Genomic DNA, 19,228 nt, shown 5'->3' on the forward strand with positions numbered 1-19,228 from the left:
GATGCTGAAGATTTGGGAGACTTTGAAGATGCTAAAGATTCTGCAAAATGATTTTGATGAGTCTGAAGATTCTGATAATTCTGAAGATTCTGTAAGGTGTGGAATTTTTTAAGATTATGAAAATTGTAAAGATTCTGAAGATGATGGGAATTCTAAAGGTTTTGAAAAGTGGCTGTAGAAGTAGTCTACGACTAACGAACTAAAAAAGAAGATAGCCACAATAGCGTATTTGGAACTGTTTGGGATTTTCAAAATGTCCAGAATGAGTGCAGTCATGATTACATTTTCATGTTAGATTCTAACAAACTGAAACGCAGTTTTGAATTACTTCTAAATTGGTGGGAGAAAATGATGAAATTTACTTTAGAGTTAAAATTGGTTTTACAATTGCAATAACCTATTATTTCGCAACTCCGTTACCTTTCAACACATAACATTACCGAGAAAGTCCGACCGCAAACAAACATTTAACAATTTAATTTACCGAAAAATTACCGGGGAACTTCCGTTTTCTACTTGCGGTACCCGTAGGTGGCGCTACCCGAAGGTGGGCGAGCGAGCGCTCCACCGAAAAATTCACTTTGGCAATTCGAGCCATAAATTAAAGGCCTTTTTGATTCATGCCCGCACTGACCCCGTTAAGGTCAATTCCCAATATTACATCCACATTTTGATTTATGACCCGATTGTTACAACCGAATTTATTGTGGTCGTAGGAAAAATTATTATCAAAACCACGAAGCTAAATCAAAATGTTATTATTGTTTTATGGTACGAGTTTGGACCACAAAGTCTCCCGGACGCGTCCCTTCATTTTTAATTAATGATACCTTAAAAGATAATTTATTAGGCACTTTATCCTTATGTAGATAAATGATGGAAAATTTCAAATGCCTATATTGATTTTACACGTTTTCACGTATAGCTTATCTTAACCAAATATTGAAATGTTTATATAGAGCGATGGCAAAATCGCTTTTCGGAACCGTTCAGGAAACGCTCCGGGCAACTTTCGATTTCATCAAAATTTTGTAATTGAACAACATGCGGGCATAAAAAGCCCTTGGGCCCCGTTCCTGCATCTTTATCTAACGGTTAATGAATCATGAAGCGAAAGTAACGATTTCGGAATTAATTTAACAAGAAACAGTTCGACTTACTTCAATCAATTAAGTCTCAATGACATATGAAAGTATTGCCACGGTCGAATTTTTATTTTCTTTTTTCTAAGCCAATTAGCGTCGGATTCCGTTACACGCGTTGTTTACAGAAGAAATTTGTCACAGTGGTAAAAAGAGGACAACTATTTCATGCCGATGAACTACGAATGGGTGATCTCATTGTAGATATTTTTCTCCTATCATGATCTTCTTTCATCTGGAAAGCGCCATGAAGAATTATACGAATTTGAAAGATCCAAAGAACCTTAAGAATTCATAAGGAGTCTGACTAATTTGCAGGCCGTGAAGAATCTGATCAATTTGAAGAACGCGAAAGATCTGAAAGATCTACACGGTTGAATGAATCTGATGTATCTGAAGAAATGGAAGACTCTGACTGATGGGTATAAATGAGTTTAATAATTAAAAAAATCTTCAAAAGTGCCAGGGGTCCAAAGGACCTCTAAGGGATTAGAAAGGTCTATCTATAGGATTTAAGTGGCTTGGGGAACTCTTAAGGGGTCGAAGATTCCTTAAATTCTCTCGATTATAAAGATGCTCTAGGGCGAATAGAATTTGGACTATCGGAATAATGTCAGGTCTCAAACATCTGGCCATGTTCTTCGGTTCTTCACTTCTTCATATCTTTTAGCTCCGTTAGGCCCTTGGATGCTTCAGATGGTTCAGCTTCTCCAAAGGTCCTATATATTCTGCTTGTTCTTCAGATTACCTTAAAAGTCCTTGGTAGATTTTTGACTATCACGGAAGATGAACCTTTAAAGACGCGGATCTTAAAGGTTTCAAATGATTTTGAAGGTACTTTTAAAATTCTTAAATGCGAATCAAAGGATCATCTGTGTATGTATCTTGGAGATTCTTTTGACGACTGTTAAAGCCATTTCAGGGCTCAATAAAGCTACTAAGGTACTAAGAGTGATAAGGTTTTCTAATGGTCCGTATGAATGGACGTATAAACTGTAAAAGATCACAAAGGCACTCAAAGCGAACTCAATTCAGATGCGGATTTCGGACGCGATAAATTGTAACTCCAAATTAATCGAAAATTTCGTGTATCCGATTATTGGTAGAGTCTTGCAAGCAATTGGAAGCTCCCAAGGGCCTTAATGACTGTAGGACTTTATACACCAATGGAGGATTTGCTCTTTTGTAACTCTTAAAGGTCCTCATGTGCACGTACACAATCTTAAAACTTATAAAAAATCTTAAAGGTGTAATCGGATATTAAATTTTGTTAAGAGCTTTAAAGGTCTCGTAGAGGTCGCGACAGCCACTAAATAAGGCAGTGGTTCCTTCGCTTGTTCAGGTTTTTCAGGTTCTTTAAGATCCTTCCTTCAGATCTGCCAGATTCTGCAAGATTCTACAAGATTCTGCAAGATTCTGCAATATTCGGCAAGATTTTGCAAGATTAGATAAGATTTCACAAGATTCTCCAAGTTTCTCCAAGATTGTACAACATTCTCCAAGATTATGCAATATTATACAAGATTTTCCAAAGATTCCTCAAGATTCCGCAAGATTCCCCAAGATTTTCCAAGATTCTGCGAGATTCTGCAAGATTATACAGGATACCACGGGATTCTCCAAGGTTTTCCAAGATTATGCAACATTATGCAAGATGCAAGATTATCCAAGATTCAACAAGATTTTGCAAGATTATGAAACATCATTGCAAGAATCTGTAAGATTTTGCAAGATTTTGCAAGATTCTACAAGATTTCGCAAGATTCTCCAAGTTTCTCCAAGATTATACAATATTATACATGTTCTTCAAGATTATATATGATTCTACAAGATTCTACTAGATTCCACGATATTCCACGAGATTCCACTGGATTCCACGTAATTCAATGAGATTCCACGTGACTCCACGAGACTTTCTCACAAGATTCTACAGAATTCCTCTATCAAATTCGTCTGCAGGATTCATCCACAAAATGCATCTATAATATTCTACAAGATCTACAAGATTTAGCAAGATTCTGCAAGATTCTGCAAGACTCTGCAAGACTACAAGATTCTCCTCCGATTCTACAAGATTCTGCAAGATTATACAGGATTCCATAGGATTCTCCAAGCTTATGCAAGATTATGCAAGATTGGGCAAGATTATCCAAGATTATGCACGATCACTGCAAGATTCTGGAAGATTTTGCAAGATTCTACAAATTTCTCCAAGATTATACAATATTATACGTCATGTTCTTCAAGATTATACATGATTCTACAAGATTTTACAAGATTCTACAAGTTTCTACGAGATTCCATGAAAATTAATGAGATTTCACGAGGTTTCACGAGAATCCACGAGATTCCACGTGACTCTACGAGACAACACAATATTCCATGAGACTCTACGAGATTCCACAAGATTCCACAAGGTTCTATAGGATTCCCCTGTAGGATTCGTCTGCAGGATTCATTCACAAAATTCATCTACAAGACTTTGCAAGATTCTACAAGATTCCGCAAGATTCTCCGATTATACAATATTATACAGGTTCTTCAAGGTTATACATGAATCTACAACATTCTACAAGATTTTACAAGATTCTACGTGACTCCACGAGACTCTACGAGATTCCACGAAATTCCACGTGACTCCGCGAGACTCTACGAGAGTACACAATATTCCAAGAGACTCCACGAGATTCCACAAAGTTCTACAAGATTCTACAGGATTCCTCTGTAGGATTCATCTGCAGGATTCATCCACATAATTCATCTACAAGACTTTACAAGATTCTACAAGATTCTGCAAGATTAAGCAAGATTCTGCAAAATTCTGCAAGATTTGCCAAGATTTTGCAAAATTTTGGAAGATTCTGCAAGATTCTGCAAGATTGTGGAAGATTCTGTAAGCGTTAGCAATATTCTACAAGATTCCGTAAGATTCTCCAAGTTTCTCCAATATTCTCCAAGATTAGGTATACAAAAAAATCGACTACACCAAAATTTCTCGGGAAAACACTTTTTCTTATTAAATTGGGTGCGTAGAATCCAAATCTAGACTAGAAACCAATTTCGAAAAAAAATTCAAAGGGTTGTAACTTTTGAACTAGTAGCCCAATCTTGGAACCCTGCTTGGAACTGTTTGAAATTATGGATCCTACAGGTCACATTCTATAAGAAATTTTTTTTCCGGGTCGATCTGAGACAATTTTCTTTTCGTGGCTCAAAAAAAGGCAGTATATAACCTTCTTTTTATACCAAAAATTGACTACACCAATATTTCTCGGGAAAAAAACTTTTTCTTATTAATTTTGGTGCGTAGAGTCCAAATCGATTCGTACTTTTTCGATCAGACTTCTCAATCAAAAGTTATAGACTAGAAACCAATTTCGAAAAAAAATCCAAAGGGCTGTAACTTTTGAATTAGTAGCCCAATATTGGAACTGTTTGAATGAAATTATGGATTCTACAGGCCACATTCTATAAGAAATTTTTTTTTTCGGGTCGATCTGGGACAATTTTTTTCTCGGGGCTCAAAAAAAGGCAGTGTATAACCTTCCTTTTTTTTTACCAAAAATCGACTACACCAAAATTTCTCGGGAAAACACTTTTTCTTATTAATTTGGGTGCGTAGAATCCAAATCAATTCGTACCTTTTCGATCAGACTTCTCAATCAAAAGTTATAGACTAGAAACCAATTTCGAAAAAAAATTCAAAGGGCTGTAACTTTTGAACTCGTAGCCGAATCTTGGAACTGTTTGAAATTATGGATTCTACAGGCCACATTCTATAAGAAAATGTTTTTTCCGGGTCGATCTGAGACAATTTTTTTTTGGTGACTCAAAAAAAGGCAGTGTATAACCTTCCTTTTTTACCAAAAATCGACTACACCCAAATTTCTCGGGAAAACACTTTTTCTTATTAATTTTGGTGCGTAGAATCCAAAACAATTCGTACTTTTTCGATCAGACTTCTCAATCAAAAGGTTATAGACCAATTTCGAAAAAAAATTCAAAGGGCTGTAACTTTTGAACTAGTAGCCCAATCTTGGAACTGTTTGAAATTATGGATTCTACAGGCCACATTCTATAAGAAAATGTTTTTTCCGGGTCGATCTGAGACAATTTTTTTTTTCGTGGGCTCAAAAAAAGGCAGTGTATAACCTTCCTTTTTTACCAAAAATCGACTACACCAAAATTTCTCGGGAAAACACTTTTTCTTATTAATTTGGGTGCGTAGAATCCAAATCAATTCGTACTTTTTCGATCAGACTTCTCAATCAAAAGTTATAGACTAGAAACCAATTTCGAAAAAAATTCAAAGGGCTGTAACTTTTGAACTAGTAGCCCAATCTTGGAACTGTTTGAAATTATGGATTCTACAGGCCACATTCTATAAGAAAATTTTTTTTCCGGGTCGATCTGAGACAATTTTTTTTCCGGCCTCAAAAAAAGGCAGTACTTTTAAGTTATTCAAATATTTGAGAACAATTTAGAAATGTTTAGGGAAAGTTTCCATTGTCACAAAATCAAATATAAAAATCCGATACAACTGAATACCGAACGATCCTGGAGTGAAACTTTTTGACTCGATAGTCTATGTAACTTAAAAACAATAGGGACCTTTCTTATATCCTTAAGATCATGTGTACCAATTTTCTAAGCGATCGCACGTTTCTAAACAAACTATCATGCACACGGACAAACGGATGGTAAAAAATGGATCTGTTTCAAAATCGCTAGGATTAATTTCAGAAAGGGGTACGTATCATGTGCACGACGTACGATCGCTTTGAAAACTGGTACACATATTCTTAAGGATATAACTGGTATAAGAAAGGTCCTGGTAGGTACCTCCTATATAATAATATAATAATAATAATACGCTTTTACTCCCCTTAAATTTGTATATAACAATAGAAATATAAAAAAAGCTAACCCCATACAAAGTATAACTTGATTTTTTAAGTAGTATTAAGCCTTTTATCTAGTATACTATTTTAAATTTTTAATGTATTTGAGTGACAAGTATTTGAATACTTTTTACTGTATTCGAATACTTTTCAAAGTATTGAAATACTTTTTAAAGTATTCGAATACATTCTAAAGTATTTGAATACTTATTTTTTTAAGTATTTGAATACTTTTCAATGTATCTGTATCTAGTATTCGCTTGTGCTGGACGTAAAAGTATTTAGTATTCAAATACCTTTGATTTGTGTAAAGTATTTACTATTTAATATTCAAGTACTTTTTGAAAGTATTCTGCCCAGCTCTGGTAGGTACCTACGAGGTGTTTATTGGTGTGGGCATTCAAACCCGTTCATGATGGTAGTGATTGTGGTAGAAAAAGAGTTTATCGGAGAGTATTGGAATACTCCCCAGACTCCCCGGTTATATTTTCTCACCAAAAAATGTTTAGCGTTAGTGTGGTTTTTTTTAGAGAAAGGGCCAGAGCTTTCTTGATCCTACTTTTTCCTACTTGGGCTTCTTGAACTCCACGAAGCTTATTGAATTCTTGTGCTCGAAGCGGTCGAGGCGTCTAAAACGTATAAATATATTTCTTAGATGATCTGGTGAAAGACAAAGCGAGCTAGAAATATGCGGAATATGCAGATATGCGCAACACGAAAATGTATGCTATCATTTGGATGTTTTGCACATTATGCAAGTGGGAATGTAAGTTGGCACATAGGGCATGCCGTATTTGCGAAAAATGCACTTAATTTGGTACATACTTGGACAATGTAGAGGAAAATATGCATTCTAAGGAGATTGCTTGAGCTTGAGCCGAAAATGGGAAGCTCTAGTTCCAAAATCGATCGATAGATAGCGATTTTTCCAGTAGTTTGGCCCAAATTCACAATGAAATGTTTTTTGACCAAGTTCCGCCAGTTTAGATGAAATTGCTCCCATTTTAATGACATTGGAGCACCGTGTGCTGGAAGAGTTTCACGCCATTATTCCATTCGAGACAATACTCACTTATCAGCGGCTCAGAGTTTGGGCAACCCCCTCTTCTTGGTACTTTGGTTCTTTGCCCTACAACGAGCGCGGTCTCCAGGTATTACCCTTTCACAATATCAGCCTTAACTAAACGCCACGATATCTCGTTGATTAGCTGTCATTACTTTTACAACTCTCTTATCTTCCATTTGTCTCGAAACGTCACCAACAACAATTACGCCTAATTGAAAACAAGACGCGTCGCTCTTCGGCCATCTTTTTTTCTTCCCCATTAGTCACCTGCGGATCTGTCGGTCGGTGTCTCTCGCGGCGTTCGATAAGAGATAAATTTACCCGTCCAGTAAAAAAGTCGCGTGTAAATATTGAGCAGGTATTTAGGATATTGAAGTTTGCTTTAGTTATCAGTTTCCTCAAGTTTCCTATCTTAAATTATGTCAGCGAGATCTTCAAGTGCATCGGCACGTTAGTGCGGCCGCGCCTAATTTTGGAGACTTTTCTCGTTTCGCGAGTGGCATACCCGTATCTTCCCTTTTGTTTTTCGACTATTTTTTCAGGTGAGTGATCGGGTTTTTAATTGAAGCGCCATGCATATGGGAATAGGTTAGGTTTTGCGATAAGTATCGGGTGTCCATGTTTACAATTCACACTCGTCGAGCTACAACTTTTGTTGACTTACTTTATTGATTTCAATTTATAAAACGATACCGGTATCAACTTTCAGTATTGATTTCTTATACACGAGGCAGATTTACTCGGGAAAAAAAGATTCAATTACGGTGTTCGTCCCTTAAAAAGGCGAACGGACGGACGTACGGATCACGAACCGCTCGCTCGCTTTATATGTCAAAGCAATATCAATTAATGCTCGTACAATGGAATCGTGAATGTTGCACAAATTGTGAAATTGCAGTCAATTTAATTTATTCTTAACATTTTACGGCCGTTTAGATCGCGTATCTAATAATGTCACATGATGACTATCGGAAATAGAAAGCGCAGTCCCGCGAAAAATTTTACCATAGCGGCTTAATTAAATTCATTTAGACCTCCAATTATCGCGTACAATATTATGTCAGCGATTTAATTTCGTTAGGCTTCGGGCGACCATTTGCTATACCATTATCGATAACAAGGACGATAAAAATTTTTAATTTATTTTTTTCCTGTGTTTATTTAATTACCTACGTTTAGTTCTCTATTGAAATCGCGGCAAAAAATAAATGAAATGGACGCGCGGAAGGTCGACGTACGGCGTTTTAATGTTACAATTTTGTTAGAAGTCTTTATTGAAGAAGAAAACGCAAGGGATGTACACAATTGTCACCCTGCCACCCCACAAGTCACGGACTGTGTTTCGTTTTAGTGCATTACTATTGAGATTTTTAAGGCGAAAAGTTCCATCATTCCACTCAAAACTCTTAAACTTCAAAGTTTCGAACCTTAAATTTCTATCGTCGAACATAAGTACCCACATCTCAAGTCCTATATACCTACAACCTTAAACCTCAAACCTTCAACCGGAACTTCATTCAGACTTGCAACTTCAGAACTCAAATTTCAAACTGTAAACCTGAGACTTTAGATTTTAAACTTTGTACTTAAAACTTCGGACTTCAAGATTCACAATTCAAACCTCAGACTTCAAACTTTACACTCAAAACTTCGGACTCAAACTTCAGACCTCAAATTTTTGACTTCAGACTGTAAGTTGGAAATTTCAGATTTTAAACTAGTGACTAAAAGAATCGGTACATGAAACTTGGGACTTCATACTGCGGAGTTCAAATTACAGACTTCAAAATCAAATTTTAAACTTTAGACTTAAAATTTCGAAATTAATACTTTAAAACTTCGGGCTTCAAATTTCGGTCTTCTGAAAATTGTACTTAAAGCTTCGAACCTCAAACTTCAAAATTTTTACTTGAAGCTTCAGATTTCAACCTTCAGACTTCGGGCTTCAAACTTTATACTTAAAGCTTCGGAATTCGAACTTCATTCTTTAAGTTGCAGACTGAAAACTTCAGACTTCATAGTTTTACATTTAAAATGTTAAACTTCAAACTTCATATTTAAAATTCTAAATCTCAGACTTCAAATGTCAAATTCCAATCCTCAGACTTCAAACGTCATACGTCAAATTTCAGACTTCAAACACAGACTTTGAATTTTAGAGTTTAAATTGCAGGTTTCAAACTGTATACTTCAAGATATCAAATTATACACTTAAATTTCGAACTACAAATTTCGGCATTTAAAATGCACAATTTAATCCTTAGATTTCGAACTTCAGACTTTAAACTCCAGGCTTCAAACATCAGATTTCAAACTTTATACATAATACTTAACCATCAAGCATCATGCCTACAGTCGTAAACCTCAAACCTAGAACCTGCAACCTTAAGTTCAGACTTTTAAACATCAAATTTTTCAGATTATGAACTTGGGACTTCAAACTTCAGAATGGAAACTTTAGACTTTAAATTTCAGAGTTCAGGTTTTAAAATTCAGACTTTAGACTTAGAGTTTAGACTTGAAGCTTCAGACTTCAAACTGTGCTTAATACTTCGGATTTCAAATTTGGTATTCAAACTTCACACTTCAAATATCAGACTTCAAATTTTAAACATCTGACATTTACTTAACTAATTTTTTAGCATTAGATTTTTAAAACCCCTCACCGCAAATATCAGATTATTTCGAATTTTGGGCTTGAAAATTCAAGATTCAAGTTTGAAGCTTCTGACTTCAAACCAAAACTGTATACAAACTTAAAACTTTAGATTGTAACCTTTAAAAACATAAACATTTTTCAAACGACAAACGGTAAACCTCATACATCAAACCTCAATTACACTTCAAACTTCTATCCTCAAACTTCTATTCTCAAACTTCTATTCTCAAACTTCTATCCTCAAACTTCTATCCTCAAACTTCTATCCTCAAACTTCTATCCTCAAACTTCTATCCTCAAACTTCTATCCTCAAACTTCTATCCTCAACCTTCTATCCTCCAACTTATATCCTCCAACTTCTATCCTCAAACTGTAAACCGCAAACCTCCAACCTCTAACTTCAAATGGTAAACTTCAAACCACAAACCTTCCAACCTGATTCCTCACACTTCACACTTCCAACCTCAACTTCTAACCTCAAACACCAATCTTTAAATTTAAACGGTAAGTATATCTTCCAATTCCAATAGAATGCCTTCATTTACACAACTCAGATATACACATTCAAACTTCAGACCTGATCAAACCTCAGACTTCAGACACCAGACTTCAGACTTCTTCAGATATCAAACTTCAGACTTCAACCTTCAGACTTCAAGCTTCAGACTTCAGACTTCAAACTTCAGATTTCAAACTTCAGACTTCAAACTTCAGATTTCAAACTTCAGACTTCAAACCTCTAACCTCAAATTGGCAACCTCAAACTTTAAACCTCTGTCTCACACATCAAACCTCAAATTTCAAACCACAAACTTAAAACGTCAAACCTCGAGCTTCAAACCTCATACTTCAAACCTAACATTTGAAATCTTAAACTTCAAACCTCAAAATTGTAACCTTAAACTTCACACCTCCAACTTGAAATCTCAAATGTCTAACCTCAAACTTCAAACCTCAAACTTCAAACCTCAAACTTCAAACCTCAAAACCTCACACTTCAAACTTTAAACCTCAAACTTCAAACCTAAAATTTGAAATTTCAAATTTCCAACCTCAAATTTGTAACCTCAAACTTCAAACCGAAAACTTCAAAATCTTAAACTTTAAACCACCAACTTCTAACCCCAAATTTGAAAGCTTAAATTTTCAACCTTAAACTCACTCACTCACTGCACAACTCAAAACTTCACACTTCAGTATAATTTCAGCGAGAAAAATCAAACGAAAACGCTCCGAAATGGAGGATAATATCTTACTAGTTCACACTTCAAACTTCAAGCTTCAAACCTCAAAGTTCAAACCGAAAATTTAAAATCTTAAATTTCAAACCTCAAATTTGTAACCTCAAACTTCACACCGCAAACTTCAAACCCAAAATTTCAAACCTCAAATTTCAAACCTTAAACTTCAAAACTTAACTTCAAGCTTTTTGTTTCACGCTCCAATTTAAAAGAACTTGTAACTAATTGTAATTCTTCTTTTAATATTATATCTGCAGGCTTCAATCTAACTTCGACCTTTGATCGTGGAGGTTTTCTTCAAACCTCAGGTGTCACACAACAAACTTCAACAAGCTTCAACTCAAAACTCCAAGCTTTAGATTTAATTTTGCACGAATTATTTGAAGATCAATGCATCTCCAACCCAAAATCTCACGTTCCACATTTTTAAGCCTCTTTTAACCATCGAGTTGAACTTCAAAACCACAAATTTAAAGCACAATTTTGACGCTAACTTCCTTAGTTTTGAACTTCAAGCTTTAAAGATATCTTCAAACCTGTCTTTCAGATTCTTCAGATTCTTCAGATTCTTCAGATTCTTCAGATTCTTCAGATTCTTCAGATTCTTCAGATTCTTCAGATTCTTCAGATTCTTCAGATCCTTCAGATCCTTCAGATTCTTCAGATTCTTCAGATTCTTCAGATTCTTCAGATTCTTCAGATTCTTCAGATTCTTCAGATTCTTCAGATTCTCCAGATTCTTCAGATTCTTCAGATTCTTCAGATTCTTCAGATTCTTCAGATTCTTCAGATTCTTCAGATTCTTCAGATTCTTCAGATTCTTCAGATTCTTCAGATTCTTTAGATTCTTCAGATTCTTCAGATTCTTCAGATTCTTCAGATTCTTCAGATTCTTCAGATTCTTCAGATTCTTCAGATTCTTCAGATTCTTCAAATTCTTCAGATTCTTCAGATTCTTCAGATTCTTCAGATTCTTCAGATTCTTCAGATTCTTCAGATTCTTCAGATTCTTCAGATTCTTCAGATTCCTCAGATTCTTCAGATTCTTCAGATTCTTCAGATTCTTCAGATTCCTCAGATTCCTCAGATTCTTCAGATTATTCAGATTCTTCAGATTCTTCAGATCCCTCAGATCCCTCAGATCCTACAGATGTTTCAGATTCTTGAGATCCTCAGATCCTACATTTCCTTTCAATACTTCCGATCCCTCGAACCTAAAACTTTAAATTTTAGACAGATAAAATTAAAATTGCGTACTTACATTTAATTGGTATCTAATTTCTGCAAACGTGTTTAACGATTAGACCAAAAGGTGATGCGTAGGTTGGCCGCTCTTGAACTACTAAACGATTCAGCCAATTTTCTACAATAAAGCAATTATTAATTATTTAATTAAATTTTCGAACTTGACACACATCGCGAAGAAATTACGCTCTAGCGCACTAAACTAATGCGACTACCAAAGGCATTCCACGATGTTGTATCACAGAAATAAGGCCTTCAGAGGCGCATGTTAGACGAGAAGAAAAAAAGGTCTAACCATATTTTATTGTTGGACGAAACTCGGGTCGTAACCGTTATAAAATAACGTATATAAATGGCGGGTCGCGTCACGCTGCCTTCCATTCGTGCTTTCCGCATTCCGTAAAAGACGGTATGTGCAACGATGCACCTGAAAAATACACTGCAAAATACACGGCGATTTATTTACGTGTCTTAATTTATACGGCAATCGGTAAAGAGACGTATTGCAATGCACGAACAAATTGCTGTACGGATTTTTTTGGTTATGTTGATGCTGATAGCATTTTCACTTTTTTCTAGCCCATTTTAAGGTTTTTTACACCCCCTTAACCCCCTCTCCTGCCAAATGACCAGCACACCTTCTTTCTTTTTTTGAATCATCTCCTCTCCATCTCCATCTTCACCATCCTGTTTTCATTCCGCCTGGATAACCTCACACTGTCACACTGTCACACACTTCAGGCATCAAACTTTAGACGTCAAATGTCATGGTTCAGACTTAAAACTTCATTTGTACTTCAGACTTCAAACTTCAGACTTCAAACTTCAGACTTCAAACTTCAGACTTCAAACTTCAGACTTCAAACTTCAGACTTCAAACTTCAGACTTCAAACTTCAGACTTCAAACTTCAGACTTCAAACTTCAGACTTCAAACTTCAGACTTCAAACTTCAGACTTCAAACTTCAGACTTCAAACTTCAGACTTCAAACTTCAGACTTCAAACTTCAGACTTCAAACTTCAGACTTCAAACTTCAGACTTCAACCTTCAGACTTCAAACTTCAGACTTCAAACTTCAGACTTCAAACTTCAGACTTCAAACTTCAGACTTCAAACTTCAGACTTCAAACTTCAGACTTCAAACTTCAGACTTCAACCTTCAGACTTCAAACTTCAGACTTCAACCTTCAGACTTCAAACTTCAGACTTCAAACTTCAGACTTCAAACCTCAGACTTCAGTCTTCAAACTTCAGGTGTCAAACTTTGAATCTTAATCTTCACACTTTAAGCTTTAATCTTACTTGTAACTTCCGACTTCTAATTTCTAAAATGCGCTCAATGATGATTTGATTCAGCAAAGTACTTTCCGAGTGGTCCCAAACTGGTCTTAAATGATCAAAGTTACTCTAAAATGATCCCAATCGAAGCAACCCCAAATCGAATGTTATTTTATTCTGCAAATGTGACGATTCAAGCTTGTTGACATATTCGTAGGTGTGTAAATACGGAAAATTTCCGGTTAACCATCCCTGAATCTTCGTGTCCAAAGCATCACATTCGGGAAATTATCTGCTAGGTAGAAAGATCCACGGTCCTTAATCTGTTTAAATGATGCGCATTCGTTGTATAGGTACAGGGTGGTCCTTCAGAATTTGTTATTAGATTTGCATACTTAAAATGGCGGGTGATGGCAAAGTTCGCATTAACACTTATCGGAATAAACAATAACCGCGCAAATGCGTTGGAATGTCGAGTACCATGATTAAGTAAATAATAAAATGCGCTTTAAATTCAGGTTGTGTTTTAAGGTTAAGGACCAGTAAATGGTATTTTATGTTAAACGGTAAAGTGCATGTTCAATGTCATGTAGCCAATCGTGTACAACACGTAAGGAACACGAAGAGACAATCGCCGTCTAAATGTTCAATTTAATCAATAGACATGTTTCGGTTATTATTAATAATAATAGTAAATTGCCTTTGCCCCGTTTAATTAAGAAAAATTTGTTGCATTTTTTTCTCTTTATATGGTCGGTTGCTGGCCTTCGCTACATAATTTGTTTTTAGTGAAATGTCAGATGTGTTGCGGCTTTGTTCCCGTTATTTGTTTAAATGTAAACCATAACTTCTCCATTATTCTTATTAACCTTCACTTTCAATATCTAAAATTAGAACCTTCGTCGCTATTTTCGACCGATAGGTACCAGATTATTCTCAATTGTGCGTTATTAATTAAGCGTAAGTGGAACGTCTATTTCGAAATCCGTATCTTCCGTTGGCAGTCATCGACGACCGATCTAAGAAAGTTGTTATGCCATTAGAACTAGAAGTGGATGGTTTACGACAAGTGAAACGCGTATAAATAAAATATCCACGTTACATTTATTGATTTGTTTTTGAAATGATCAGAAAAATTTCGTGTCCAATGAAAAACTCGCGACGACGTTTCCAGGTCAAGATTACAATATTTAATTGATCAAGTCCACTTCCGGAAGTTACGAGAGGTAAAAATGCGTGCCCCAGTTTTTCGCATTCTTAAAAACGGTCCGAAATGCGAAGATGTATTTCGTGTGAAAATAAAAATCAACTAAAAGAAAGGGGAGAAAGTGATTGAGATTAAAGGACCACGGTCGCTGGTCGATAAATGGAGTAATCAGAAGTTGAAGACTTGGTGCCATGATTCATATCGGCAAAGCTTGACAGGGTTGGAAAGGATATTGATGTGGTTTGGGGAAGCTTTAAGAACCTTCAGTAAGGGGGACTGAAAGAAGTAGAGGATTGAAGATCATTGAAGTAGAATTGAATAAGGGGAAGCCTAAGGAAACTTTTAGCAAGCGCGAAGAAGAAGTTTAAACAGTTTTGAGGAGGCTTGCACAAACTGGAGTAAACTCTTGAGCGGCCTTTGGAAACCTTACAGAAGAGGAAACTTAAAAGAGCTTTCAGAAGGTTAAAAAAGCCCGGAGAAGTTTAAAAAATGTTAATTTAATAACTTTAAAAGTTTTTGGGACCTGAGCTTCAGTAATAGTTGAACAGGCTTGACGACTGTTGTCAAAGGTTACAGTGGATAGAGGATGGAAGTTAATTGGGTGTATGTAAACTTGAAGAGGAGTGGAACAGCTTGAAAATTCTTGAAAATGCTTGAAGAAGATTGGGGAAACTTGATGAACCTTGGGAGAAAAGAGATGTTAATGAAAAAGGGAAATAAATACATTGACACAGTTCTACCAGTTTCTCTCATTTTTTTTTCATTATACAGTGATATTCATTAAGAAGTAGACATAGGGACTTACATCTATTGTTTTTCCCTATGTCTACTTTTAAATGACAAAATCTCTTCTGAAAGGCACCTAATTTTATGCATCTAGAATAACTTCTTAAAATAAATAAAGATCTAGCTGTCATATTTACATAATTTGAATATTGTTGCTTTGACTTCACCGAAAATAAATCTCTTATGGTCCTAAAACTGTTACCGGCACTATACGAATTGACAATATCAACTTTTTCTTCAATTAAATACATCGCACACAAACAAAAATAAAAATACGGAATCCAAACGAGATCTTTATTTGTTTTAAAAAGTTATTTTGGTTGCATAAAATTAGGCGCCCTTCAGAAGAGATTTTATCATTTAAAAGTAGACATAGGGAAAAACAATACACGTAAATCCCTATGTCTACTACTTAATAAATAGCTCTGTATAGTTCAAGAAAATTACAGGGCTTGCTTTACCTTGGTAAAGATTTTTAATTGGCTCCATTTTCTGGTGATTGTAGAGAAAGAGGGTTCATCACATTTTTCTTCACTCGGGATTATTCGAGTGCTGTGATTGGTTGGGGGTATTCCATACCCCCCAGACCCCTCGGAGCTGCTTTCTGCCTTAAAACTTTCAGCCTTTCAGGACCCCAATTGCACTTTACAAAAAGACAACCGAATTTTTCTTTCTTGATACATTCAAAGGTCCCCTCTTGAAATGAATAGGGGGTAGTAAAGGGCACTACTCAGTTTGATTGAAAATTTAGATTTGGGGGTTGGGGGGGGGGGATGGAATACCCCACAATATACGAAGGATTTCATGGTGGTGATTCTAGAGAAAGAGGGTCCATCAAATTTTTCTTCACTTGGGGGGTTTCGAGTACTGTGTTTGGATGGGGGGGGGGGGTATTCTATACCTCCCAGACTCCCCCCGGAGCTGCTCCCCGTCTTAAAACCTTCAGCTTTTCCGGACTCTCTTACACTTTACAAAAAGACAATCGAATTTTCCCTTCTTGATACTTCCCCCTCCGAAGAATGTATAGGGGGGTAGTAAAGAGCACTACTCAGTTTGGTTAAAAATCTGGACCCGGGGGTGTGAGTGGTATGGAATACCCCACAGTATACGAACGATTTCATGGTGGTGATTGTAGAGAAAGGGAGTTCATCAAATTTTTCTTCACTGGAGGGTATTCGAGTACTGTGTTTGGAAAGGGGAGGGGGTATTTTATACCTCCCAGGCCTCCCCCCTACCGGAGCTACTCCCTGCCTTAAAACCCTCAGATTTTCAGGACTCTCATTACACTTTACAAAAAGACAATTGAATTTTCCTTTCGTGATACGTTCAAAGTTCCCCTTCTCAAATGTATAGGGGGTTACTAAAGGCCGCTACTCAGTTTGGTTAAAAATCGAGATCCCGGGGTCCGGGTGGTATGGATTACCCCACGGTATACGAACGATTCCATGGCGGTGATTATAGAGAAAGGGGGCTCATCAAATTTTTCTTCACGGGGGAGTATTCGAGTGCTGTCATTGGTTGGGGTATTGGCCCCACAGAGCTGTCTTCTGCCTTAAAACTTTCAGCCTTTCAGGACCCTTATGGCACTTTACAAAAAGGCAACCGAATTTTACTTTCTTGATACACTCAAAGGGCACTACTCAGTTTGATTGAAAATCTAGATTCGGGGTTGGGGGGGGGGGGGGGGGGTGGAATACCCCACAATATACGAAGGATTTCATGGTGGTGATTCTAGAGAAAGAGGATTCATCAAATGTTTCTTTAATGGCGAGTATTCGAATACTCTGGGGATATTCCATACCCAGACTCCTCAGAGGTGCCTCCTGCTTTAAATTAGAAAAAAACAATCGAATTTTCCTTCCTTGGCTTGTTCAAAGCCCCCCTCTTGAAATGTATAGGGTGAGTAGTAAAGGGCACTATTGGTTAAAAATACTGAACCGGGGGGTCTGGGGGGTATGGAACATCCCTCAGTATACGAATCATCATGATGATGATTCTAGAGAAAGAGGATTCATCAAATTTTTCTTTACTGGGAGTAGTCGTGGAGGGGGGGGGGTATTCCATGCCCCTTAGATCCCACGAAGCTATCTCTTACTTTCTGGGCATTGCAAACTAAACAAACACATAAAATAAAAAAATAAAAAAACATGTGCTATTGTCTGCGTTTTGTCGATCCGTCCGTCCGTCGGTCCGTCCATCCGGACCCACTTCTGCCGTTTTAAACTACTTCTAGGGGATTGGTGCTAGAATCCTGGAATTTTTTGCAGTAGGTAGCCTATACCTTGAAGGTGTGCCAGACGTCCATAAAATTTCGCTGTCTAAAAGGCCCTCCGCCCTCGAATTATTTCCTGAGATGCTGTTTTTGAAAGTAAAACGTGCGTAACTTTTACATACAACAAATTAGTTGTGCCAAGGGGGGGGGTTAACACATGTTCTACCCTTCATGGTATTCTAATGAAAGGTCTCATCGAAATAAATTGGTTTGTACAAAGTATAACTTTCCCATGCGACTCTTTTTCGCGATAAGTGAGCGAAGGAGCCTAGGGGGGAGCGTTAAAAATTAATTTTATCTCTCATTGTATTCTAATTAAAGGTCTCAACCAAAGGAATTAATTTCTACCAACCATAGTACTCCTCCTCGACGTCTTATCGTGATTTGGTATATTCCCTTATACCTCAAAAACGGATTGTCGGAAGAGGGTACTCATAAAGGGCGATCGAGACGTCTGAAAGAAATATATCCATTGGTGATGTCAAAACAAAAGCTATTTCGGTTAAAAAACATGCGCTTTATCTGCACAAGAGTTGTGCACAATTTATACTTGTTTTTCTTTCTTGGCAGTTACTCCATTCGTTCAAAGTCCCTTTACAACATACTGTATAGGACGAGTGTTCGTTTTCGAATTTTCTTTAGAGTCCGCGGAATTTCTGAAAATCTCTTAAAACCTTCTTAGGCTTTTTGGAATGTTCTTTTTAGAATCTTCAGAAGCATTAAAATTTTCTTAAAGCCTTCCTCAACTCTTTCAGAATCATCACCCATTTTTTTTAATTCTCTTAAAAGATTCATTTCGAGTTTTTTTAGACTCTGCGGAATCCTCAGGATTTTCTTAAAGCCATCTTCTGCTCTTTTTACGATCTTTTCGAAATTTATTTATAGTCCTTTGAGAATCTTTCTCTCGAGTTTTTTTTTTTAATCTGAGGAGTCTTTGGAATTTTATAGGCTTCCCCTCTCAAGTTTTTTAGAGGCCTCCTAATTCTTAGAATTTTCTGGAGGACCCTTCATTCCATAGATCGCTAAAGTCTCTTACGTCCCTTCTACCCTTTATATTGCAGACACACTAGAAGCATTTAGATTCCAAAATCTTCGATACTCACTTCACCGTTGAGCCTCCCCGTATTTGGTACATAGCCATCCCGTGAATTCCTTAAAAGGCCTAGATTATTAGATTATCTACAACCCTTATTCTCATCATCTCTAAATCTCCTAAATCCCCCACACCCAGGATCCCTGGAATTACTTTGATACCTAGCATCCCTTGGGTAATTTCGATACCTAGGCGCCTGGCCATCATGATTCCTTGAATCCACTATCTTACAAAATCCCCTAGAGTGCCTAGGATGCCCTAGATTTCTTACGTTTCCTATATCTATGGGACGATTTCTCTCTCTCTTGGACCCTTGAGGTTCTTGGGTCTTGGGC

The 19,228-nt window shown here is 36.7% G+C and overlaps 1 protein-coding gene across 1 annotated transcript in view; it reads left to right on the forward strand.

The window, feature by feature from the left end:
- Nucleotides 1-7,480: 7,480 nt before the first annotated feature.
- The window catches only part of LOC116181161 (dendritic arbor reduction protein 1-like), a 127,102-nt gene continuing 115,354 nt past the window's right edge, over nt 7,481-19,228 (forward strand). Inside the window, exon 1 of the mRNA XM_031501440.1 lies at nt 7,481-7,651. The gene's annotated coding sequence lies outside the window, so the exon portion shown is untranslated. The remainder of the gene's footprint in view (nt 7,652-19,228) is intronic.

Source organism: Photinus pyralis, unplaced genomic scaffold (genome assembly GCF_008802855.1).
Source record: "Photinus pyralis isolate 1611_PpyrPB1 unplaced genomic scaffold, Ppyr1.3 Ppyr1.4_LG9, whole genome shotgun sequence".
Lineage (NCBI taxonomy): Eukaryota > Metazoa > Arthropoda > Insecta > Coleoptera > Lampyridae > Photinus > Photinus pyralis.